Here is a 26653-nt window from a genome sequence, read left to right as displayed (position 1 = left end):
GTGACGGAGGTTAGGTTAGTTTATTTAGGTTTGGAGGTGTAGTTTATTATTCAGTTTAAAAAAATAAAAAATAAAAATTACATATTCGGAGGTGCCGTAGATAAGGCACCTCCCCCTACCTTGGGTATCGTTTTTTCGGGCTCTGTTGTAACTGGGAAGAGGGTTGTCGGGTGTTTTAGTGCGGCCTGTATTTTGCTGCTGCGCCAGAGGCACAGCGAGTAGAGCGCTCGCTTTGGCATCAGTGCAGAGCCTGCGAACGCAGGTTCGAATCCCGGCAGCGCCAAACTCAGCGTTTCATCCTTCCGAGGTCGATAAATGAGCACCACACACCGTGGGTAATAATAAGCAGCGCTCAGATACCTGAGGGTTCGTAGCGCTATATAAATGCCAAATTATTATTATTATTATTATTATTAGAGGGCCTTGCTTCTCCTTTCATCCGCGGGTCTCATTAAGCCGGTGGGGGGGGCGTTCGCAGGCCCGGCTGCTATTTCTTTTCCAGCAGCTGTTATTTATTGCGTTGCGTCGCTCGTGCGGTGGCCTTCTCCCTGGTGGCGTTGCTTACCTCTTAAAGGGGCCGCACGTCTTTTCATTAAGTAGTTCATCAGTGCTTTCTGCAACGTGCTAAGCATCATCATTCAAATTTTTCTTTATATGGTACCGTTTTTCATTTGGAGAGTCAGGAGGTCTGGTGTTAATTGTATAAGGTTTATTATTCCCTGTGGTCCCTTTTTTCTTATTTGCGTCTATTATTGGTGCAAAGTTTAATAAATAAATAAATAAATAATAATATATTAAATTTATCATCTTCTAGTAGGGTCAGTTATTTCCAGCTTCAGGACTAGTTAGGTTTTCAGTTCTCTTCTTTCAGTTGGACGGCCTGTCTGGTATTTTTGTAGTATAAATTAATATCATTTAAGTACATTCTACTTTGTGGTGGGGTACTTTTGATTTAGGGCTCTCTACAAGAAGTTTATACATTTTCTATTTTTGTCAGGTTTATCTAAGGGGGGGCCAATGCCAGTTTGCTTGGCACTAGGTTTACCCCCTTTTCTTTCTTTTGTAGGGAAAGGCTCTGGGCTAGTTAGTCAGTCCAGCGGTCCAGCGGAGCATTGCGCAAATTGTGCAGATGCACTGTTTTTCAGGATGGTGGGTCAGGGTGCTAAGAAGAAGGGACTGGTGGATGCTAAGGCCCTGAGGTAGGCTTTGGAGATAATTAGTAGGGCATCCGAGACCCAGCTGGAGGGGGCTGTGATAGAGGTTACGGAGGAAGGGGAAGAAAGGGGGGAGAGGCTGCATCAGAGGGCAGCAGCAGATGGGGCTCTTGAGGCAGTGGTGATTTGTAACCCGGCAGCTGGTAGAAAGGAGGTTTGTGAATCCAGGGGGAGGAAGTTGAGAAGGGAGATTGACATGAGGGTGTCTAGGGGGTAATTGTATTCGGGGGAGAGGGTATGGGTGTGGGTGTGAGTGATCGGGAGGAGTTAAGGGAGGTCAGTAGTTCCATGAAAAGTGTAGATATGGCAGAGAAGGAAGTTGGCAGGGTAGGGGTGCAGAGAGGGGTGTCGGGACAGAGGGGCAAGGGTGGTAAGTATCTGCAGAAGAGTGCAGATGGGAGAAGGAGGGAGCGGTCCTCACCAATTACTGAGGTTATGGAGGGGCGCAGAATGGCCCCCCCAACTAGGAGGATTTCAGGTGGAGGGCACAGAGCAGCCCCCACTGTTATAGAGGATGAATATGGAGAGGGTTTAAGAACGGCTCCTCCTCGAACAGCGCAAGGACAGTCTAGAGGGTGTAGCACGGTCCCTAGCGAAGAAGACTGCAGGGTGGAGGAGAGCACACCTCGCCCGAGAGAAGAGGACCAGGAAGGGTTTTCTGCAGCCCGCTGAGAAAATGCCAAAGGAGTGGCGGGGCCGACGCCCCATGCTCACAAGTAGAGGATCTACTCAACCCGAGCCTGAGCTCACACCAGCAATGGTATTTCAGGGGTGATAAAGTGGGGATGGATGACTATGTGGAGCAGTGGGAGGATGAAGGATATAGGGAAGGAAGAAGTGGGGGGGAGATAAGGGTCTTTAGAAGAGATTGGGAAAGACAGGAGCAAAGGAGTTTGGGGGAAGTGGTCGGGGGATTAATTGGCGGGGTGAGCCTGCTGACATATTTTGTCCCCTCAGTAGGAGCCCAGTAAGAAAGGAGCATTGGTGTGGAGGTCAGGCCGCAGACGGGAAATGGCAGGCCAGAAAGAGGTGAGCGGGAAAGGGATTGGGCAACTGCATGTCAGAGAGGGGACTCGAAAATAGGGGCAAGAAATGAAGGTGCTGGTTTACAAGGGTTAAGGAGAGAGATTGGAGTACAGGCTATGGGAACATTGGTGAGAGAAAAAGAAAATTGCTCGGTGGAGGTACAGATGGAAAAGGTGATTGAGCCATTGGAAGTCGAGGAACAGGTTTTAAAAGAAAAGGAGGTTGAAGTGAAGGGTAAGGAGAAAAAGCTATCTTACATGGGTATCACAAAACCCTTGGGAGTACATTTGATGGCAGCAACTAAAGAAAAGATTCAGGCAGGTGAATCTGTGGTGTTTTTAAGCTGCTTCATAGGGGATTGAGAGCAAAGGAGGGTTCTAAGGAAAAAGAGAGAGTATTGGCATTGCGTCTGAGGGTCCCAGTGACAATTGAAAATTGGACGTCGGCATTTATTATTTACGCCAGTGTCTATTGTGAGAAATTTCCGGAGAGATGTGTGGCTCTGTCAAAATATATGGATGTGATCAGAACGGCATTTACAAGTTTTGCGCATTTTGCGTGGGTACGTTACGATGAAGAGTTTAGAGCAAGGATGGCAGAGGACAGTCTGGCTGTCTGGGGGAAATAGACATGGATTTATGGCTGCAGTGGATGGCTCCAACGAGGCCTGCCCCGTCATTGCACACAGCAAGTGGTTTTCCTGTGCCTTTCCGGCCCTTTCTTGGTCGCCCCACCCACAAAAGGGTGGGGGGGGAGGCAGAGGGCAGCCCTCAACAGCATGTTGGGCATTTAATAAGGACGGCTGCACAAGGAACTTATGTAGGTTCAGACATGAATGTAGTAAATGTGCAGGGAAGCACCCAATCACGCAGTGTTTCCAACAAGGAGACAGGAGGAGGGGGAGAGGATCCGGCAGAGGGGTTGTGGGAAAAGGCGTTTACACCAATTAAATTGGATGTGTTGGAGAAGTGGTTGGAATTTTATCCGGACAGGGTAGGGGTTTTTGTCCTGGTTTCAGGTAGGGCTAAGGGTGTGGCGGTGGGCGGAAAATTTGAAGTCTGCAAAAGAAAATGTGGAGGTTGTAAAACAGAAATTGGACGAGGAGATAGCGGCAGGGAGGATAGTAGGGCCATTTGATGATCTGCCAGGTGATTTAGTGGTATCCCCACTTGGTGTTGTATCTAAGAAAACCCCGGGGGAGTTTAGATTGATACACCATTTGTCATGGCCCAAGGGCATGTCTGTCAATGACTGCATTGCCCCTGAAGAGTGCACGGTTGTATACGCTAGTGTGGACAAGGTGGTGGATTTGGTGAGGAAAGATGGGTGTGGGGCCTTCATGGCCAAGTGTGACATTAAGGCAGCTTTCAGGTTGTTGCCGGTGCACCCGGAGGATTTTTGGCTGTTGGGATTGCAATTTGAGGACCGCATCTACATCACTACATTAGCAAACCTAGTGTGAGGTCATGGCCACTGAATCCAGTTCAATCCCTAGAAATGTCAAAACCACTGCTAATGGGGTGCGCAATTTCATGCGCTTTGTTTGAGCGTTTCAGTTCTTTCTTACAGTGGGTTTTTTCATACAGTTCTGGTTGGGAAGGTGTACTGCATTACCTAGATGATTTTCTGTTCAATTGCAGGGCAGACAGACAGAGGGAGTGTGAGGAGATGCTAAAGTTGTTTCAGGATTTGATAGGTGAGTTGGGGTTGCCTCTAGCAGAAGACATAACGGAAGGGCCGGCAGTGGTTTTGACATTGCTAGGGATTGAACTGGATTCAGTGGCCATGACCTCACACTTGCCGCACGACAAGGTGAGCAAACTGGTAGGATTGCTGGAGAAAGCAGTGGGGGGCAAGAAGATGATGCTAGTGGAAATGCAGACATTGGTGGGGCATTTGAATTTTGCATGCAAGGTGGTGGCTCCTGGGTGGACTTTTTGCAGAAACATGGCACACTCTATGGCAGGAGCAAAGTGCCCACATCATCGGGTAAGGGTATCAGGTGCAGTTCGGGAGGATTGTACGATTTGGCTGCGTTTTTTGGAGAGCTTTAAAGGAGTGTCCATGTGGTTGCAGGGAGATCCGGTGTCATGGGAGGTGCAGATATTCTCAGATGCAGCAGGTGCAGGATGTTTTGGGGGGAAAAGTGGTGTGCAGAGAAGAGGCCATCCCTTTGGTTGAAGGAAGGAAGGAGCATAGCATTTCTTGAATGTTTTCCTTTGTTGGTTGCTTTGGAGTTGTGGGAGAAGGAGTTGCAAAACAAGAAAGTGAATTTCAACATTGACAACAAATGTGTGGTTCATGTAGTGAACAGGCAGTCAGCAAGGGATCAGAGGGTGGCGAGACTGGTGTTTAAGGCAACAAATGTGCCGGGGAAGGATAATGGCATCGCTGATGTATTAACTCATTTTCAATGGCAGAGATTCTGTGGATTGGCTCCAGAAGCAGATTAGGAGGGGCAGAGGATTCCGGAGGAGCTGTGGAAGATAGGAAGCTGAGAGCACTTGCATTGGTGGAGAGTTTGCTTTCTCTGCCATCTAGAGAGGTGTAAAGGAGATCCTGGGAGGATTTCATAGGAGGGGGAGCTCGGAGTTGGAAGGGTAGGGGGGATGCGGAAGAGCGGAGAAGGGATGATGTCACTAATTTCCTCTTGAGGTGCATGGATAGGGGCTGGTCTAGGTCAACTATAACAGGGAAATATGCAGGGATTGCCTTCTATGGGAAGTGGTTTTAGGGTTTTCAGCTGAGCGGTGGAGTGATGGGAAACAGGATGTTGAAAGGTTGAGCAAGGGAAAGTAAGAGGGAAAAGGATAAGAGGAGACCGGTATCGGCTGAATTGCTAATAAGGTTGTGTAAGGCTGTGGGGGGGGGTTGCTGGTTGGCCTGGGAAGGGGATTTGTTTGTGGCTTGTTTTACATGGCTATTTCTTGGGGCCTTTAGGGTTTCTGAGCTGGTGGGGGGAAAAAGTGGGGTAAGTGGACTGCGTTGGGATGATGTTCATTTTACAGAGTCAGGTTTGTACATCAAGATTAAGAGGTCATAGACAGATCAAAAAGGAAAGGGCTCTTGGGTTTTACTGGGTTGTGGGAGCAAGGATGTATGCCCGGTTCAAACAGGTTTGCTATGGAAGGAGCATTGTTGGGGGAGGACAGGTTTTGTTTTTCACCACGAAGATGGGGCGCCAGTATCAGCGGTGCAAGTTTTGGGGGTACTACAAAAGGTTTTGGTAGCAGTAGGGGAAAAGGGGGAGGAGTTTGGAACTCATTTATTTAGGATGGTTCCAAAGGTAGTAGGTTAGGCTTATCGGAGGATAAGGTGAAAAGTTTGGGGAGGTGGAAGTCCGGGGGATACAAAGAGTACATAAGGGAACTGGGAAAGAGGGACGTTTGAAAAAAAATTCTCAAAGGTTCTCAGGAGTGTAGCATATGGTAGGATGGTTGTGACTTTGTAAGTGATATTGTAATTTCTTTTCAGATGCTGCTCGGAGGCCGGGGGAGATGGCGCAAATTTGGATCGTGGGCCACTCCATTGTAAAGTGGGCGGGGAAGGAAGCAGAGAAAAGGGTTTTTGGCAGGCAATTGGGTTGCAGCTATAAAGAGGTATTGGTAAGATTGTCAGGTTTAGGGTGACTTTGCTGGGATCAGCTACTGCCTATGTTGTCATGGTTGAAAGAACGTTATAGGTCTCCGGAGGGGGTGATCATTCATGCAGGGGAAAATGACCTGGTAACAGATAAGGGTGTGGCTCTGCTTAGAAAAATGAAGAGTAATCTGGTATGGATACGAGAAATGTGGCCTCAAGCATGTGTAGTTTGGACTAAGTTGTTGCTGCAGAGAGTTTGGAGGGGAGCGAGAAGTGAGGGAGCGATAGAACGGGCAAGGAAAGGGATAAACAGAGAGATGGTAAAATGTTACGATTCGACAGTGGTAAAGGCTTTGGACCACAAAGAAATAGTTTATGAAGGCTTCATGGTATTTAGAGAGGATGGTGTCCACTTGTCAGTTTTTGGGAACAGTTATTATCTGGCGGACTTGACCTTGTTGGAAGTAATGAGAACTGGTAGAGGTGGGGCAGAAAGAACACCTCGGTGGAAGGTTTTTCTGTTGCCGGGGGCATGGCCCCTTTATATGGGGGGGGAAGCACAATGGGGGAATGGTGCAGGAGAGGATGGGGTGGTGCTGTTTGCACAAACGGGCTACCCCGGGGAAACAGGTATTGAACCTGGAGTGGCATTGCCCCAGGGAGAAAACGGGACGCCTTGAGAAGTGGGAAGGAGACGATAGGGATCAAGGATAGTTATGGAGGGGAGAATTGTTTCATTATTTTTTTGTTGAAAAGGAAAGTGTTAAATTATTAATTGGTTGTTTGGAAAATATGTGTTAGTCTGTAAGGCCATGGGAGCCAAATAAGCGGTTATTTTGTAAGCTTTGTCCTGTCACATTAAAGCGACCTTTTCCACTATAAGCAAGTCTGAGTTTTTGTGCAATAAGCCAAAATGTTACATTGACACAGAAACGGAAGAGTTACAGGCTCATAGATTCAGGTAAAAAACAGAATACCTCAGTCCGTTGGCAGGAGACCTTCCCGGGGATGGAGGAGTTAGTGGGCAGTTAATATTGTGGTGAGCTAATTAAAGAGCTCAGTTGTGAGAGATTTTCAGAATGCTAGATGAGAGGTCTCTTTTCGAAGGGTTGCGGGGAGGGAATTCCAGTGCTTGGGAGCAAGGAATCTGCAGCAGTTTGTACTTGCGGTGAAACCTGCTGCAGTAAATGGTGCCACTGCTGCTAGCTGCCCATACAGGAAGCCCTTTTCTCCCCGCTAATACTGAAATGTGTGGAGAAAGAGTATGTCCGAGTGAGGTAAAAAAAGAACTGTATTCCATCTAAGACTTATTGTTTATCTCCTCGCTTAATACTCTGAAAGAATGTGTAGCCAGGTTGACAAATTTGGGTGGAAGGGGGTGATGGGCCATTGGAGCACACATTGACTTAATCTTAGTTCATTTATCAAACTGTTAAATGAGAGGAGGCGTTGCATTGGGGCGAAAGCGACCATTTCCCAGTATCGGTTGTGATATAAAGCATTTTTGGAAATAAGATGGTTAATGGGCACACAGACAATGGAGGGAGTATAGGCCAGTTTCTTGAATGTACAAACAAAACAGTAAAAGTCTTAGACTCAAGTGGGAACAGCTGGATCTGGTGACTGTGGGACCAACATTACATAGTTCTGTACTCCTGACATTAAAGCAGGTTTTAGGAAATCCCAACCTTAGTAGTACAGTAATATTGGATTCATTTTCGGCAATACTCTTTGAACCGTAAACCTCTTTTAACCTACCCTGCTAGGGTAGTCGCTAAAACTCAAATTGCAAATGAGAGCTAGTTTGGTGATGAATGCAGGGTCTCAAAAGGTGAATTGATCAGGGCTCTCAAATCCAAAGAGAAAAGAGGAAATATTATAATCTCAAGGATAAGAGCAGATTATAACAAGCTGATAAGCCATAAAAAAAGGATGCCAAGGAGAAGGTAAACCGGGATTCCTGGATGTTAGCATCCTGAAACTATGACTTGAAAACCTTTTGGAATTACATTCCTAAATCTAAAAGCCATAGATCACTTAAGGGTTAATAGCCTGCACAGATGTTATCCAACCCCAGGTCACTTAAAGTTCACCAAGAAACAGCAGTGCATGTGGTTGGAACAGAAGTTGCATCAGTTTGTGCTGTAGCAATAGAACACAAGGTCTATCAGGCCACAAGTCACTTAAGGTTCAACAGTTAAACCTGTGTGTGCAGTGAGAGCAGAAGCGAGGAGGAGAGAGATGATGTATGAATTTGTATTGCATTACATGAAGATCTTCATTTTTTTGTTCATGTTACTTCTAAAAGCACATCTCAGTAACACACATTGATTCAAAATCGTATAACTTATATATGTAATATTAGATATTCAAACATCTTGCTATTAGGTGATTTTAATATATGGCAGGACGCCCCACAGTAATCTGATTCGGCCTGGCTGTGGGGCATATCAAACAGTCACGATCTCTGGACTCTAACCACATCCCCCTTCCACTTACACGGTTATTGACTGGACTTGGTCTTATTACATGGATCTGGAGTTAGTATGGCCGATACGCTGCCCATCTCTTGGTCAGATCATGCTATTAGATTCTTTCCATTCAATTTAAGTAATGCCAGCCATTCCTTTATTCATCCATATGATTCTAACACGTGATGAAAAAGGGTTTTCCAAGATTCTGGTGCTGAGTCAGCGTCTGTGGATGGAAGATGTGATAAAGGCACTACATGTGATGTGTATGTAAAGGAAATCATGAATGAACTGAAATGAACCTGTGATTAAGTCGCCCAGCTCCAGCTTAGACCATGGAAAAACAGTCTAATCATTGCTACTCTCTAACGCTGGCAAATTTAAACTACCGGCAGAACGAAAGGGCATGAAGAAAAAATTAAATATGAAAACAGTAATGGGTCCACAGTTGGGCCTCCCAAAAAAAGATAGATATTGTTGTTTGTGTCATAATTAGTTATAACCAGAGAAGCCAAACATATTCTTACTGAATGTGGGACATTGGGGCCAGAATAAATGAAGTGGTTGGGACCATTTGTTTATAATTTGGATTACATTGAGAGTGATAATTTCTGGTCCTATTGTCTCAACACGGATAGCCAAAAAGCTCATATTGCCACTCATCACTTGTAGTTAACTATTAAAAACGTTTAGATAGTGTAAAGTGCATTAATGTATTTTCACAATGAAATTGCTGGTAAGGTACTTAGTGGTTTTTAATGCTCTGGCAAAGGCATGATGGTTCTATTGTATCATACATTATATATTGTATCTGTTTTAATGGCATCATGGATTTAATATACTGTGATTTTACTGCTATTGTGTTTTTAGTGTTTTCTTTGTAAAGTTTCCTTGAAACTAAACAAATAAATAAATAAATAATAAATATGAAAACGACCTGAACAGCCTTGAAGGTTTATAAGAAGGCTATCTTTGAAGTTAAATCTAAATTCATACAAAACAATATCACAGTTGCAGTGACCAAACCCAAAGAATTATTTTCTATCATTACTAAATTTCTAAATCCATCTTGTGGTGTGTCCAGATTTACCCCATCTACCGGTTTGGCTAATGAATGTAACCCTTTTTTCAGGAAAAATTGAAATGATACAAGAGAAAATGTGTCTTTCTCTCAGCCAGAGAGAACCTCCCAGCAATTACAAACCTCTGTTGGAGGGCATTGGACTTTTCACCGGTCATTAGAGACACTATCCTAATGCTTTTACTGAGCTTAAAATCTACGTCACATTGGGGTGTGGCCTGCGTGCCGACAAGATGGATGCACAGCCTTTTAGCTCACCCTAAGGAGCTTTATTTCATGCTTCAAGCTACCTGTTTCAAGTGATGCCCATAACTATATTTCCTCACCGGTAGACAACGTAACCTGGATACACTCTCGAGTGTAATAATTTTACCTACAGACAAAGACGTTACATGGTGTTCTTCCTGTCTGGATTTTCGGCACACAGCCGGTGACTGGGTGTGAGGCGGCTGGCGAACCTCGCTAGCAGGGAAATGTGGAGCTTGTCTCGCCTCATATCTCTTGCTGTCTTCCGAATAGGGTGTTAGCTGTGGGCCGGGCAGGGCACACGCTGGATGGTGAGCTTTCTACAAAATGTGAGCTTATGTCTGCTGCAGCCTAATAAAGCAGCTCTTCCGGTACGTAATAGCCGAGTCATGGGGGGTGATATGTTACGTGAAAGTGTGACTGGTCTTTTCCTTCAGGACTACTCTCTGCTGCTTTCCAGTATTACACACTGATATTTCAGCCTTATGCAACTGTACTTTCCCTTTCTCTGCCTTTATTTTGATTATCCTTTGTTTTACAAATCCAAGAGTCTGTGTTTAGCATTTTTTAGCCGAAATGGCAGATCAAGTAACACCTACTGCATCAGGTAAATTCCATAAACAAAGGAATGGAAAAAATATTGATGAAGCTTTCTACTATTAAATTTTACATTTCAATATTAAACTCTCCCTTCAAGATTGAGTTAATACCTTCAATGGACTGCTTCGATTTACAATTCCTTTACAACGATTTCAATTTCACTTTTGCCACTTCTCAGCTGGATACCTTAGAGAGACCTTTGATTGAGCACACACAAGGTGGCGGTCCACTCTGTCAAAAGTATTGTATCGTTTCCCTTCAAAGTTCAAACACTGATTAGCAGTTTAACTTTACTTGCGTCTTTTATCACACATGTTTTAACAGTGTTCGTTCCAGCGCTTGCCATATGATTTTGCTGCTTCCAACCTTGGTTTCAACATAGGCCGGCCTTGTATCGGTCTCCCCAACTCACCAGCTGTGTTGATTTCTCTGATGCTGCTTTGTTCTTGGAGCCAAGGATGGTACCACAGCGGCTGCTTTGCCTTGATTAATGATGCAGGAGGACCCTGGGTATCTCCAACACACAATGTAGGATTCTTCAGTCTGGTTTCTGGTCTTATGCTTTCTAATATCGAGGGGTCTTGAAAGTAACAGTTCCTTGTCAGAAAGGTCCAGGGAATTTCTCTCCTTGCGATTCCCTCCTCTTTTGCCGTCTTTCTCGTTCAATTGCTGTTCAAAACTGCTGTTTCCTCGTGTGCTTTGCCTCGCTCCGAGTGTGCTCTCATGCTCTGCCTTTTATCCATGTGGGGATGTTTAATGGAAGTCAAGTGTGAGTAATTGTCAGTAGTTGCCTGACCTCACCTGACCAATGCATTGGGACATGTCAGGTACATGGTTCAGGTGTTAGTCATTTTTCTCCCATAGCAGGCTGTCCCCGTGAAACTGTTTGTGTTGTAATGGGGCGGGGTACAGTTCCTAAGTATCCTACCTGGCAGGATGGGGGAAAGGTGTTACAGGAAAGGGGATATCGCGTCTTACCGTCTGGTGTACCACTCCCACTACCTGAAGACCCCTAACCAAGGCAATCCTCCACACTAGTCCAAACCCAGGAACTGGATCCAAAAGTGATGGCCATGTCCGGGCTACCAGGATGACAGATCTCCGGGGACTAGTGGGTGGGACTGTGATGCTGGAAATGCATCAGAGGGACAGGGCCTCTGAATCGTTGTCCTTTATTGCTTTTTCTCATGTGTTCTGATTTGTTTTCTGCGCAGGAGTTCATGTGAGACTCCTGGCGGTGTGGCTCTTCCTGTATTTGGTTTGGTGAATAGACCCTTGGGATACCCTTATGGCACCCATGGGTGGGAGTACAGCCCTGTACTCCTAGTGTATGTTTTTGGGCACCTGTGTGTGGCCCACAGAGCAGGCTACGGGCTGGTGGCAGCTCCATGCTGAACTGACAGGTGCCCTGAGCGTCTTCCATTTTGGGATGTCCAGGCCCAGTCATTGGAATCAGTGGATTTCTGATAGGAAACAAGATGGCCCTGGAGGCCTCTTGCTTTCTATCTCCTGTTACCTTACTTTTCCCGAAGTACCGGGAAGCCCTGACTCTGTCCCTTCCCCCTGACTGGCTGTTGGGTGGAAATTCCATACATGGTGTTGTGGGGAAGTCCAGCCCAGACTGGCTGGAGCCTTCCCAATAACTGTATGTTGTGGGTTTGCCCGTGGGTTGGGACCTGGGTAAATGGAGTGTGTGACAAATACACATACTGTGTTATGGGTGTCTAGTATCTGGTGTTTGACACAATGACTGAGACAGCCTTGCCCGAAACAGGTATGAATGCAGTGTGTAGTGCTGAATGGAAGAGTGCTTGTCCGAATCTACATTCTGTGTTGTGAGTGTCTGGATGGAGAAGAATAGACTGAATGCACTGTGCACCTGAATGGCTGCTTGACTGCCTGAACGCCATTCTGAGTGATTGGTTGCCTGAGCGCGACCCAGCAGAATGAATGAGAGACCAACTAGTATATTTGGGGGCCTCTAACTGTTAGAAATCGTTCAGAAGCTGAAGTTGAAACTGATGCTTATACTTTGAAGCCCAATGGAAGAAGAAATGCCGCTGCTGCTGTCCTTCGCTAATCTGAAAGCTGTTCTGCCTTCAAGGAACTGATTCAAGAGAGGACCTGGCTAGGAGACTTCTTCCCGAGCTACGATGGACCATTGTGCACCAGCTGATCTTTGCCAAAGCTCCCTGGTAGACAGACCTATGAAAGGCTGCCGACCGGAGAAGGGGACCGTTGAGGAGTACAAAGAGAAGCACCGGACAGCCGACCGCTGACCGGAGCCGCAGTGCTCCCCCTGCCCAAGAACATTTCATCCAAGGACTCCCTTGTTCAATCTTGTCACCCACTTTCATCCTGTCCGAGAAAGTCAAGGCTGCTGATGACCGAGGAGACTGTGCTGGTGGGTTTCCCGCCACCTGAAGACCTCAGAGACGCCCGACGAAGCTACTGAAGCCAGCTGTGGTCATGTCCCATTCGGCAACGCAGACGCCGACGACCCAACGCCCTTGCTGGGCCAAAGTTCTGCACTGACTCTTTGCGGCAACAAGCCATCATCGTCGAGGTGCACTGCACGCCTCCCCTGTTGTAGGACATTTTCAACCACTCGTCAACAAGCACCGCAAGGACCGAAGCTGCTGCCTCAACAACAACATTCACCCTTCTTTCATCTTGGAAGTTCGACGACCCATGGCTCCTGTCTGAAAGGGAGAGCACTCAAGAAGGGCCTGTCGATTTCTCGACAAAGAACTCTCCAACACAAGGTACATTTGGGTTGCAGAACTATAGAAGAGGATAAGACTTTCATAGACAATATATTGTCTGGGCTTGTAGTACATCTTCATTTACAGGTTGCCCCGGTGGGCGGATCCTCATACCGACTGTGCCTAGGTAAACGGGGCCAGTATTCTGCCAATTGTCTAACCAAATAGTTTTCCTCCCAAGTCTATGGTTGATATCGTTTTGCTAGGTTGATTTGTATGCTATTTGAACTGAGTACAGTTGATGCATTTTAATGGGATCGGAGTAATCGTGGTGCCACCGAGAATTGTATATATTTTGCATTTTAGAATTGTGAGAGCACAAAGGGTATTATCGTGATTGTGTATATAACCTTCAACTTTATTTATATAAAGACTGTGTTTTAACTAACATAGGGCCTCATTACGACCCAGGCGTTAAGGGTTAACGCCGTCGTTAACCCTTAACGCCTATTCTGATTTTAACGGCTGCTCTTAGCAGCCGTTAAAATCCATGGCGCTAACCTGCCATGATGCTAATTACGCCACCGTAATTTACGGTGGCGTAATTAGCGCCTTCCCCACTCCCATTATGCCCTATGGGGCAAAAATGGGAATGGGGAAGGGAAAATGGGAAATGGGGATTTACAATGGGGCGGTAAATCCGCCATCCACCATGGTGTAAACATAGTTTACACCATGGTGGTAAAGTTGGCGCAATTAGCGCCTGGGTCGTAATGACCCCCATAGTGTGTGGACATTCCTTTGTTGCTGCTTGGGGACTACACTGTACTTAAGCACCAGCATGCATCACCTCCTAAGAAGCTAGGCCTTGATTCCTTGACCATAGCTACCCCATAGAAAATCTTGGCTGGGGTCCTCTGTGCCTCTCCTCTGCCATATATAGAACAGGAGTACAGACACCCCCCTCCAGTATTTACAGAGACACCTTCTGGTTTCTCACATTCACCAAGACCTCTCATTGCATACTTGTTATGTCACCAACAACAAGACAAATGTTTTCATCTGCAAAAAAATAGTCTTCTCTAACATTTCAGAGCAACACCATTTTCTTCTCCCTTGACTTTTCAAAAGCCATCAGGATAAAAGGAAATTATTTTTGGATGTGTGACCTGCATTGAAATGCCTAAACATTAAATATGGTCTACTGGAGCCAGCTACCATGCCTATCACACCTCCACAGGGTATCACTAAAGAATACTCAGATCCAGATTTGGTATATACACTCATTAAAGCTCTTCAATCTTCAGAGATGGACACTTTGTCAGGTGCTGCATCTTCATCAGCTTCATACTTTGATGCGCAACAACCTATTCATGCTCATAACTTATTTAGTCTGAAAAATGTATAACTGGGGAAATCTCATCATCCCAGAAATAGATTGGATCATATTACCTTTTCTAACCCTTTTGATGGAGCAGACAAACACAGAGACAGATCTAGATCCCCTATAAACCAGATTGATCCAGATAAGGTGATCCCAATTAATCCTTAAGTTACTGTTTATTGGTGTTGCTTTTTCTCCTTTCAAATGCCTGTTGACTATTGTGTTACATTATAATGAATTGCTCCATCTGGGCTCTGGGGTTTAGAGTGGACTGTCTTTTTCCTATGGCAGCCCCTAATGACTATTTACCTTTTCTGTGTTCTTAACATGTTTCACGTATTCCAATTTTGCATTCTTATTCCTCTATTATCTATTTTATTATTATCTTCAGAGTTGTCTCCCCTATACTACTGTATTTATCTTCCCTTCCACTATGACACATTACATTGTAGATTCAGTTCTTTGTAATTTTCTGCATTACCATCTACATATGTCCTTTTTAAATGAGTTACTGTAATGCAGCCTAAATCTGGTCAGATGCTCCTTTGACTATCATTCATCCAACCCTTCACTGTTATGGAAAGTCATGTCATGGAATGTCAAGGGATAACCTAATGTGATTAAAAGGCAACACATTATCCCCACATATGGAAGAGTACAGTGGATGTTACATGCATTAAACAAACTCACTTAGAATTGAATGAGAAAAATAATAATTTGGTTAAGTTATGGGTTAAACATGCGTTCATGCACCGGCTGCAGGGAAGAAAGGAGTTAGTGTATTAATCCACAAAAGGATATTTTTTCAATTAATTTGTGAACAACACAACTCATCTGGTCACTGGTCCATCATTGATGCTATTACTAATATGAAGTCAGTCACTATCCTCAACATTTATGGTCCAGATGCTACTGACACATTGTTTTAGACAAACCTGAAACAAATCCTTTTCAATAAAGACTTTGATTGCCTTATTGCATTTGGTGAGAGCAATCAAATTTGTGATTTTACCTGGGACCGCAAATCTGCCACTAAATTCACTAATTGCAAATCGCTCAAGCAGTTTATTAATTTCATTAATGACCTTTCCCTAGTATACACTTGGGGTGTTTGTCATACTGATACGACATAATTTATTTCATTTTCCCCTCCTCACAAATCATTATCTAGATTAGACCACATATCCATTAATTCATTCCTGACCCCTAATATCCTCATTCAGAAATTGGCTTGATTGTTATATCTGATCATGGCCCTGTCTTCACTACCCTTCAATGGGAACCTCTAATTATTCCCCCTCCCCCCGATGGAGATTCAAACCTTTTCTATTAAATGATTCAGCTTTCGTACAACAGTTTAATGATTTCTTTGTTGAATTTTTTGCTAACAGCAGCCCACAGGACACCTCTTTTCCTAATAATTGTGATGCATTTGAAGTCACTTTATGGGGTTTCATTTTACAATATGTCGCATTTAAAAAGAAACAAAATGAAAAACTATAACAAGATCCTCTTCATTCAATCAAGATACTTGAAATGTCCTATTTCAATCATCCCACAGATGTTACCTTTAAATTCCTTCTCTCAAAAAGCATAGAATTCAATAAATATAACACTAATAATGTTTGCTCATCCTTTTTCAGCACTAAAGCTATAAAAGAGGAAAAGAAAAGACTATTATTACATCTATTGTTAATCATCAAGACATAAGAGTCAGCAGTTCACAGCAAATTCATAATGCCTAAGTTTATTCATCAGATCAGTCTATTCTTAATGAAGACATCCATAACTTTTTGCAACAAAACAAGAACATTTCTGATTGCCCATTTGACTTATCATTTCTAGATAGCTTACTCTTATTACAAGAAATTCATAAAGGTATTTTAGATCTCAAGTTAAGTAAAGCCCCTGGATCAGATGGTTATCCTATTGATTTTTACAGTTCCTTTTCCACTTTACTATCGCCCAAACTCTTTGAGTTATTTAATCTTTTTTGCAAGTCGGTCAGAGCTCTGGTTCTTTAGGAGACACATTATTATTGTTATTTCCCAAACCAGATGAAGATCCCTCTTATGTCCAATAGTATCGTCCCATTTCACAAATACATTCAGAATCAAAAATACTAGTTAAAGTGACTGCTAACAGAATATATTACATCATGCCCATTCTGGTTAATATCAATCAATCAGGTTTTGTTAAAGGAAGGTTAGCTTCCTCTAATACCAAACTCCTCTGCAATGTTCTTTTTCATGCACAACCATCGGTGGATCCCCTCATTGTACTTACAATAGACATAGAGAAAGCATTTCATAGAGTTTATTGGCACTTGAATGTTTGAATTTTTATCATGGCATGGGCTTAGTCCTGTATTTATCAAATTGATTTCACTCGTATATTCTACTCCTTGCATTAGACTTCTTGTTACAAATAATGTTTCTGGTTCATTTCCCATCTCAAGTAGTACCAGACAATCATGTCCTCTATCACCCCTTCTGAACATTTTAGCCCTATAACCCCTCCTACAAAGCATCTCCACAAATGACAATATAAATGGTATTCATAAATAACATATCCATTAATTTCTCTGTCTATGCCAATGAAATACTTCTTTATTTAGCAAATCCTGCAACCTCAATTCATTCATTAATGACGACTATCAAACAATTCTCTAACGTCTCTGGCTATAAATTAAATGATGACAAATTGGAAATGCTTCCATTAACCAACTCCTGCATCATGGCTGACACTCCTCTTTATGGTATGAGATGGTGCCCTTCATCTAATAAATACCTTGGTATCCATTTAGCCAAAGATATTTCATCTACCTTAACCCTCAAACTAAATATTATTGTTGATAAAATCAATTCTTCTTCTAACCAGTGTTCTCCCTTATCCCTCTATTGGTTGGGGTACCTAGGTTCTATTAAAAATACCCTAGTATCCATTATTCTTTTTTATTTACCCATCATTCCAGTATTATTATTATTGACTTTCTTCCGAAAAATAGATAAACTTTTATCTACAATAAACCCCCGAAAATTGCCCTTAATAAGCTTAAAATCAACACAAATATTGGTGGAGTTAGATTTCCTGATTTCCCAAATATCAAAAATCCTTCCTACTTCGACTATATTTCAATCTAATCAACTTCACTTGGTTAATGCCTCCTCCTGGGTTAAGATATAATCAAAGTTAATTGCCCCCTTTCATTGTCCCATTTCCTTCAAACATACTAATGGCCTGAAGTGGCTTATGAGAACATCCTTATCGCAAATGGTGGCAATTCCCTTTGAAATTGCACTTAGAGAATTGTGAGCTAAACTTTTGCACCAGTGTAAATTATGTATAATTGTTGGTTCAGTCAATAGAACACATGTGTCTTGTAAACTAGTGATAGAATGCAAATAATGTGTGTTCCCTCAAAACCTATTTCTCCACCTGTTTTATTGTGGTTCATTAGGAGGGTTGCAACATAAAACATCAAATATAAGGCCTAGACAAAAAAATGAAATGAGATAAGTACAACAACTTCTGATCAGTTATGGCCAGTCATGGTATAAAGAAATAAGCTTCTCATTCCAGATTCAACTTGTGTGTGTTATTAGTGGTACTTACTATATTGATTGATTCTTGCACTCAATATTAATTCCATTAAAGCCATTTACAATTTGGAAAGGCACACATCTTAGTTTTTCACATAGTTTTATCCAGTTGTATTTCTACTAAATTATAGACAAGTGTGTGCCTATGAGTGTGGTAATCTCTTTACTACATTTCAACGTTTCTATGTTTAAGCCATGTATATATAGCATCTTGTTGGCATGCCATCCACTTACCTTGAATTTAGATTTTCAAGCTGGTTTCCTATCCGAAAATATTTTTACCTCGTGGCATGGCACCCACGGTAAATCTAAGATGGCTAGTTATTTATAGTGGCGTGACGATGCAGCCACGTTTGTTGTGCATTGCCACCTCATCACCTGCACACCATTTTGTATTGGGCTTGTTTTAATTGCTTTTATAGGCAACTTTGTTAGCGCGTATAATATTATTGCATATTTACTATGCAAGCCCTTTTGTTAACTTGGATCTGATGGTATTAGGTTATCTATCTGTTAGGTTTAAATTTGTTTGTTGGTCTCAAGATACAAATCATACAGAATTGCAATTGCATGCAAGCACTTTAACAGACATTATGTGAACAAAACAAACAATTTAACTTTGATCGTTCTTAAGTGGCTGAACATGCTAATCTTGTATGTTAACATTAGTAGGTGTCACTTAGAGTATTAGGTGTTATAGAAGGATGTGTATCTCTGTATCTGCATTTAGTCCTGCTATGCAAGTGTCCATTAGGCATATCCATAATGCTTCTCGACATTTTAGCAATTTTTGGCTGTTTCCTCTTCTAGGAGGCATATTAACATGTTCAAGCTCAAAATACTTTATGTTGTCCATAGACTCTTCATTATGTTCTTTTTGAAATCAGTAGGCCTTAGGTCCTTGTTTCTTACGGATCTCACATTTTCTGCTATCCTTGTCTTTAGAGGCGAAATGGTACTTAATAGTACTTACTATGTATATTTTAGAACATATACATTGAATACCATATATAACATATTTTGTGTTACAATTTATAAACTGGGAAATGTTATGGCCATGCCATTCAGCGTCTGAATTTCCTTCTTTCTGTTGTTTGAGTAGGGGAATTGTTTACATTTCACACACTTAAAATGTCCTTGGAGTGTCATCTGGTTCCACATTTGGGGGGGAACAATATCTTGTTTTACAGCTACAAAATGAGACAGACTTAACATGTTTTTTAAGTTGTTTGCTTTCCTAAATGTAAGGAAGGGTGTGCTGTCTACATATGCCGATGGATCTTCATCCAGGCCTAAGATTCATCAATGTTTGGACAAGATGTTCCTAATTTGTTGAGTATCAGAGCTGTAGGTGGTAATAACTTGCACTTTATTAATCATGGTTGATGAACTTGGTTTGGGTTTGTTGGTGAGCAAGTGATCTCTCATCCTTAATTTTCTTTTTTTTTTAATACTTTACTTAATTGTGTTATAATTTTTGCAAGAAGGCTACTTTGCATTCAATTCTCCAAAAGATAAAATTATCTTTGACCAAGCTCTAAAATACGCTGACCCGCTCGGTACTTTAGTCCATTCCTGCTTTAGTAGTATATAAGACATGGCTTCTGTTCCATAGGAAATAGCCGGTGTTACTCTGGCTTTATAGAAGTCAATCACTGGCCAAGATTTGAATTTTGGCGTAAAGTGTGGTCTGCATAGCCGTCTCCCGTGGACTCCCTTTGAGTATTATGCCTAGATATTTTAAGGATGTTACTTATTCCAGCTTTTTTCCTGCACTATGCCATTAGAACTTTTCATTTTGTTTTGCTGTTTTTTTCGAAGATCATTATCTTTGTTTTTTGTGTTTAAAGTTCCAGCTTGTTCTCTTTTAAGTATGCAAGTAAGCCGTTTAATTGGCGCTGGAGTCCAATGGCCGTCTGATCCAGCAGTATGATGTTGTCAGCGTAAAGTATGCCGCTCAATTTCTCATTAGCTAACGTTGGGGAATGATCTCGTCATCCCTTCTTGAGCCTTAAAATTGCCATATAGGTGTGATACAGGGCGGGGGCCAAGGGACAACCCTGTTTGACCCCTCTCGCAGTCACGATTTCACCAGAAAGTTGTCAGTGTCCACTAAGTCTGACTCTCAGTGTGGTGTCTGTTTGATGGGGGCCATCATCGAGGAAGGTCATCTCCATTTTTTTAGTTTCTGCCAGAGTTTTACGGTTGACCTGGTCGAATGTCTGGACCTGGTCAACAAATTATTTTAGCTTTCAACGTGGTCAAGAGCATGATGTTCGAAGTTGTTTCTAAATTCTTCACAAAGCCTGTTTGAAAGGGGTGCAGACAGGCTGAAAATATTGGCCCAGAGTTTAAATTTCTCCAAAAGGAGCAACCCGAAGAGTTTACCAATGTAGTCCAACAGAGCTATGGGACGATAACTTCTTGGGTTGTCTTTTTGGCCTTTTTGTTAATAGCCACTACGCTGGCTGTTTTCGAGGAGTCCAGAATCGAGTTTGTCGTAATACAGTTCTGTGTGACATCTGAAATGAAGATGGCACACTCTTCTGGGTTGGATTTCAAGTCTCTGTTAGTGTTCCTGTCGGGCCCTGGAGCTCTCAATTTTTTTTTGATATTTTAACTAAGATTCATCCATAATCACAAGCTATATCCCAGACTGTTAGTAAAGTCAAGGGGAGGATAATTGGCTCTTCTTGTCGTTTTTGGGCTTTCGAGTTCCAGTAGGTGTTCATGATTAAGATCCAAGCCAAAGTGTCGTCTCCTGTGGCTCTCGTTGGGTAAGCCCAGATTTCTAAGACGGCCATGATGAATGTTGTTAAGACCAACGAGTCCTCAAGATGTAACCCACGCCCTGAGCAAATCACTATAAGTGGGCCAGCAGTAGGTTGCCATTTTTGTCCTTTGATGGCTGGCGAAAAAGCAATCTTGTATCCGTCTAAAGTGGGACATATCGACAGCCAGGTCTCTTGAAGGCAGAGTAGGTCAAATCTACCCAGATTGATGTCTCCTGGAAAAGTTAGGCTGCCAAAGCCCCGTGTGTTCTAGGATCCCAGAGTGATCTGGTTTGTGGGTGCCTGCCTTATTGGTCTGTTGATCTTTTGTGGTTGTCGACACAGAACTACTTTTGGTGGCTAGGTTCTTGAGTGATTTGCCAGGGATTCGGGTATCCACGACCATTTTCAATTTCAATTCTTCGTTATCCATTTGTCTTTTTTGGTAGACATTAGTCTTTATAATGCTCTGGTCACTTAGTTGGTCAGGGTCAATGGTAATTTTCAGATTTGTAAGAGAACCCTTTGGAAATCGGGTGACGTCAACGGAGGTATCCGATTTCGATATTGAAGAATGTATAGGACCACTTTCATATCTTCTTTCCTTGTGATCATGGTGTCTTGTCAAGGGTCCTTGTTTATATTCTCTTCTAATGTCCCGATGTCTTTGTCAAACGGATTTGTTCGGCAGTAACTGACGGTACAACTCGCTTGACCTTGATTTTTCAGACTTTCTCTGGTCTACTACCTGTGTTCTTGGTGGCTAGATGTCTTCGCAGCGACCTTGTTTTCAAATGATTATGTTCCTCCCTTTTCATTTCTCTGAGATCGTATCCTAGCATTCGCAGCTCTTCAGCTGCCTCGAGGAGCCTGTCTTTTTTTACCTCAGGCGATGGAATGTGTAGATATACACTATCTGTGCAGTCACTGTAAGCAAACTCAATGATGATAATATCTTCTGTCCAGAGTTGTCTTAAAGATGTAATGTATTGAAGAAGTGACATAGTTGTTTTTCAGCTAAGGATGAGTTGTCGCCTTGGTCAGAATTCTTTCTAGTTTAAGGGTTATTTTTGAGCTCTTAAGTTGAAACCTCCTCAGGACATCTCTCATTATGTGGCTATTTTCAAACATCGCAGGTTCCTTTGTAGGGCCATGATGTAGAGGCTCTTTATGAGTATCATTTGTGAGTGCCTGCGAGTTGCAGATGGCCTGCTGTTGGAGTTTGGTTGATTAATCCCCCCTTATATTTCTACTTTTGTCAACCTCTTGAGTTCTCCTGGATGGTTTTCCTATATCTCTTCCACCACTGTGTCTCCCAGGCGGGCTATGGACTTGGAGAGATTTGTGGTTTGGAAAGGTTTTTGTTCCCTTTCATGTATAGCCCAGGAGCACTTCTCATCCACCATTAAACATGTTTGCAAATTGGGTTCCAGGATCTTAATTATTTGAGTTGGTTCTGCTCTGGTCGAGGTCGGCAATTGTGAGTCAGCTTTCCTTGTTCACTAGGTTATCTCCATCAGTTCGATTACAGAGTCTTCCACCATATACTTTCTAACATCTAGGCGATCCATGGAGGTGTCTACCTCCTCTGTCACTGACTCGGAAATATGTGTGTTCACTGTTCTCTTAAAAACAGGAACTACTGCTGGTGTTAGCTTTCAAATGTCTCTGAGAGTTTGTCTCTGTTCGAAAATTGGGGCCATTTGCTTACCTTTTTGGCCTTTATGACTTTTATTAGGGCCCTGGTTACTGAGCTGAGTGTCTTTTAGCTGCACCATGATGGGCTTGTCCAGCAATCGGATCAATCTGGGACGAGCTACTTCTCGTTTGTGGTCCAGAGTGCTGGTCTCTTTTACATGATGTATCCGAGGTATCGAGGTAGGTGCATCCGTCATTATTTGCAGAGGTTTGATTGTTTCTAACACTGTGCAGCAATCAATCATTCCCGTACTGGTGGCTTTTAAATTTTCTAACTTCTGCTTTATTTTCTCTTTTCTGAATACATCAGATTTCATTCCGATATTTGAGGCATGTACCTTTGCCTGCAAATGGATGTTGGTTTGTTTAGGTCTTAATTTTGCTGCAGATGTAAAACTCAGGTTTGTCACAAGCGATTGTTCAGCTTTTGCTTCCATGTTTCCTGAGTCAGTTAGATCAATTGCCACTGGTTGCACCACAGTGGGTTGGGTAAGACTTTTCCACCCATTGTTGGGTATCTGTACACTGACCCATCTTTGAAGAGTTGAGGTGCTGTTCTCTCTTGTGTTCACTTTTTTGGATTCTGTGGCCATTATGCAGCCTTCCAGATATAACAATTTGGTATGAATTAGCACTGCCATAGTTGAATGGTCTTTTAAGTTTTCATTAAGTGCTTCATATATTTTGCTGAATGGGGCCAAGGCTATCGTTACTGCCGACATGATAACAAGCATGTCAGATTTTTTGTTTGGCGTGTTTTGCCACTAATGTGAGGAAGCTCACTCAGTCTTTTGTTCTTCGGTGGCGTAGTTAGCAGAGATTGAGATGTTTGAGAACGATGTGAGGGTGTACGTTTGGTTATGTTTTGAATCGCAGAGGTGTTCCCCTTCGTGTTAAGATTGGTGTCTTTTAGGCTACCTTCCATCGGCTGGCCTGTTTTTACTTCCCGACTTCTCTTTTTGGGATTCAGAGTAAGGCCAGGTGTGGCCTTTCTTTCGATCAGTGATCAGGCCTTGTGTTCTGGCAATAATGCTGGGCTCATGCTTGATAGAGCGGGCTTTGGCTCCTTTGTTTCCTTGTCTTCTTTCACTAAAAATGGAGGCTGTGACTTTATTATGGTTTCCGTTTTTTCAGATCCTCCGAAGGTCTTCACCGATGGTAGAGGTTTCTTTGTTGCAGATTTCCCAAAGTGCAATCTTATTAGAGTGGAGTTATGGTCTGACGTATTTAGATTTTTATCTGTTTTTCTATTACATCAGCAACGCCCACCAGGATTTCAGCATCTGAAAGTTTGATTCTTAGTGCCGGTGTTATTTTGTTGTGTTTGCTAAAGAAGGTTTCCAATGAGCCTTGCGACAGTCGATGGAGAGATTTAAGTTTTATGAACTTCCGCAGTGATCTGGGTATAGTTTGCAATTTGATGAGTACAGTAGGTTGTTTGGAACTACATTTTGGTTGCGGTTTTGGTGACTGGCCAAACTTTTCTTTTGTTTCTGCATTCTATCTGGCCCGGCAGGTCTTTTCACCTTTTTAAAGGGCGAACTTCTGCATCCTCTTTCGGGCAAGTGTGCGCGGTCATCATGAGTTGTTTAGATGGTCGCTGTGTAGCTTGTAAACTTGTTGTTGAGGAGTCATACGCTCAAGCTTATGTCTATCCATTTCATTAAAAGATCCTACAGTTATATCTGAGTCCTCGTCCGTTAAAGTGGTACATCCCTCTTCTTTCTGTGAGCCATCAAAGTCACTTAAGGCCTGCTGAGGGCTCTTTGGTTTTCTCTTTCGATTACTGGATGGACTTCGTTCTGTATTTTTAAAACTGATTTAACGCTGGTCAAAGCCTGCTCCGTCATTGGGGCCAGGGTAAATTCCTCAAGTGCCCGGATGGTGGGCTGTTGAGGATGGATTACTGACAAACTTCATCCTACTTTGTCCCAAGGAAGCTTCGCCGTTGTCTCTATTGGACTTGAATTTTTCTGTATATCTGTGTGTGGCCTAGCAGCATTTGTGTCACCTTCTGCCGGACAAGGATAGGTCACTCCCTCCACCTCCCTGTCGTCAGCTGGTGCCTGGACTCTCGTGTCTCGTGATTCCCTGATTGGTTATAGAAGAGAAGTTTCTCCATGCAACAGGGACTGAATTGGGGAAAATGGGTCCGTTAGCACCGCAAGCGTAGAAGGTACAAGGGGAGGTTGTATATTTTCAAGGAGGGAACAGTAGGAAAAGGTGATAAGAGATGGGACGCCAGCAGGTTTTCGTTACCTTGCATCTATATGTCAGTTGTCTTGGCCGGGAAATAATTTCTTTGATCTCCTGAAGATAGGGAGGGTGTATGCAGTAGATTCTGGCCACAAGGGTGGGAATCACTTGGTTCTTCACGCCGTATACATCCGCTCCGTAGGAAAAGACCTTATTCTTCCATCCACGTTTGTTTCGCCGTTGCTGCCAGCACTGCCATGACTGCCAATACTGCAGTACTCTGCAGCACTCTGCAGCCACGCCGCGGCCTGGGAAGATATTAGAAGGGTCCTCCCACTAAACAGCAGGCCGTGTGAAAAGACTCCAAAATTGGTGCAGAACAAGCCAGCAACCGGACCGCTGCCAAGACTACAGTACTCTGCAGCGCTCCGCGGCCGCTCCGCAGCCTGGGAAGGTATTGGAAGGATCCCCCCACTAAACAGCAGGCAGTGTGAAAAGACTCCAAAACTTGTGCAGAACTAGCCGGGAACCCGACGGCTGCCAAGACTGCAGTACTCTGTAGCACTCTGCATCAGCTCCGTGCCCTGGGAAGTTATTAGAAGGGTCCTCCCACTAAACAGCATACAGTGTGAAAAGACTCCAAAACTGGTGCACAACAAGCCAGTAACCGGACAATTGCCGAGACTGCAACACTTTGCGTTTTGGTAAGTTTTGATGCTGGTGATCGTAACCTCTTTCTTTTTTTCAAAATCCAAGTTATCTGTACAATTTCTCTTTACTCTTAAAAGTTCTCCGTATGGTATATTTTGAGTCACATGATTTGGATGATTGCTCTTGGCATGAAGGATGCTATTTCCTGCAGTTGGCTTGACAAAAGGAGTTGTGTGAATGGTGCTGTTCTCAACATATAGAACATATAGAACCAAATCCAAAAAGCTTATTGATGTTGTACTTTCTTGGTAAGGTAAATTGTAGGTTGTAGTCATAGCCATTTAAATAGTTGTAGTATTCTTTGAGCTCCTGTTGGTTTCCATTCCAATTATTAATATATTGTCTATATAACAACCCCAGTAAATGATGTGATTCTTAGTTGTAAATGCTGTGTGTTGCTAGGCAAACAGGATTTCAAAATGGCCCATACATGAGTTGGCATATGCCGGTGTGAATTTCGCACCCATAGCCACACCCTGTTTCTGCCGGTACAGTTGATTATTAAATGTGAAAATATTATTTTGAAGAGTAAAGTTAAACATTTCTGTAAGCATGAGATTTTGTTGGTAAAAAGAGATGGATCTGGTTTTGAGAAAGTAATGCATGGTTTTGATACCTTTGTTATGTAACATGCTGGTATAGTGTTAAGCGACATCAAGTGTCACTAGTCTGTAAGTGGCTTCCTATGTTACTTGTTCGAGTTGCTGGCTGACATGTTTGGTATCCTGTATATATGATGCAAATCCTGCTGCTAACTCTTATAGTTGTTGATCTATATATTTTGAGATGGGTTCTATTAATGATCCAATACTTCTGATAATGGGTCTGCTTAGTGGAAAGGTTTCAAAAGGCTTATGGATGTTGGGGATGAAATACATTGTCAATATTTCCTCATGGCATGGAATTAAAAAACACCTACTCCTAATCTTTTAAAACTATTGGAGTTCTCTTATAACCTGCTCATCGGACACCCAAGATGCCTCTAATGCCTTTTTATGGGTTAATAAATTCTTCGTGCTCAGACCCAAACAAGGCGCATTCCAAAACTGGTATTCGTCCAGAATCTTTCTTGTTGAATATCTATTTCATAATAACTTACCTATAAAGTTTTCTCAACTCTGTCAACTCAGTACTCGATGTTATCTCAGTGGTACTGATTACAACACGGGCTTAGCCCTTTCTATATTAATCATTAAAGCTATCCCTATCTATTGTCATGACACCATCTCAAAATATTTAGAATCAATCCTACATTCCCCCTCCATCAAAGCCTCTAATTTACATTCCATACTTAACCAACCCAAAGATGATAGTATTATCATTTTTAAAATTATCCAGCAATGGGAATTAGACTGGGATTTGCATA

This window comes from Ambystoma mexicanum, chromosome 3p (assembly GCF_040938575.1).
Source record: "Ambystoma mexicanum isolate Mex_15411 chromosome 3p, UKY_AmexF1_1, whole genome shotgun sequence".
In the NCBI taxonomy this organism is placed as follows: domain Eukaryota; kingdom Metazoa; phylum Chordata; class Amphibia; order Caudata; family Ambystomatidae; genus Ambystoma; species Ambystoma mexicanum.
This window is presented reverse-complemented; position numbering follows the sequence as displayed.